Source organism: Mandrillus leucophaeus, unplaced genomic scaffold (genome assembly GCF_000951045.1).
Source record: "Mandrillus leucophaeus isolate KB7577 unplaced genomic scaffold, Mleu.le_1.0 Scaffold590, whole genome shotgun sequence".
NCBI classification, from domain to species: Eukaryota; Metazoa; Chordata; class Mammalia; order Primates; family Cercopithecidae; genus Mandrillus; species Mandrillus leucophaeus.
The window spans coordinates 574,474-575,587 of record NW_012106364.1 but is presented as its reverse complement, the minus strand read 5'-3'; positions in this window follow the sequence as shown (position 1 = coordinate 575,587).

Here is a 1,114-nt window from a genome sequence, read left to right as displayed (position 1 = left end):
TTGGAGACAGAGTCTTGCTCTGTCACCCAGACTGGAGTGCAGTGGCGAGATCTCAGCTCACTGCAGCCTCTGCCTTCCGGGTTCAAGCGATTCTCGTGCCTCGGGCTCCCGAGTAGCTGAGACCACAGGAACATGCCACAGCACCCAGCTAATTTTTGTATTTTGTATTTTTAGTAGTTGGCCAGGCTAGTAGCGAACTCCTGACCTCAAGTGATCCACCCACCTTGGCCTCCCAAAATCCTGGGATTACAGGCATGAACCACCGTGCCTGGCCTGTTTTTGTTTGTTTGTTTGTTTTAGAAACAGTCCTGCTGTGTCACCCAGGCTGGAGTACAGTGGCGTTATCATCATAGCTCACCATAGTCTCAACCTCCCAGGCTCAAGTGATCCTCCCGCCTTGGCCTCCCAAAGTGCTGGGATTACAGGTGTGAGCCACTACATCTGGCTCCAGAATAGTCTTCACATCTGCTTCATCATCTCCACATGCTCGTGTTCAGGCCTTTGTCTTTTCTGGCCTGGACCACTGTAATGACTCCTAGGTGGGGTCTCCCTCTGTCTTGTCAGAGGGAACATCCTAAAAGATAGCTTGGAACATGTCCTTCTACAAGAATGTTCAGTGGCTCCTCACTGCTGACAGGCAAAGTCCAAATTCCAAGCGCAGCACTCAATGTCCAACCCTTTCTTTTCAACCCCTTTCCCTCCTCCCCTTCCTCCTGAAACATCTCTGGAACCCTTTTCTAGCTGTGTACTAGGCCTGGCCTTTTACAACCAGAAGGCTAAAACACCAATTATGAGCATTTCCTTTGCTCTTTAAATAGGATGGACTGGGATTGATAGAAACGTTTCTTTTTCTTTTCTTCTTTTTTTTTTCTTTTTTGAGACGGAGTTTCGCTCTTGTTGCTCAGGCTGGAATGCAATGGCGTGATCTCGGCTCACCACAACCTCCACGCCCGCCCCAGGTTCAAGTGATTCTCCTGTCTCAGCCTCCTGAGTAGCTGGGATTACAGGCATGCACTGCCATGCCTGGCTAATTTTGTATTTTTAGTAGAGACAGGGTTTCTCCATGTTGGTCAGGCTGGTCTCGAACTCCCGACCTCAGGTGATCCACCTGCCT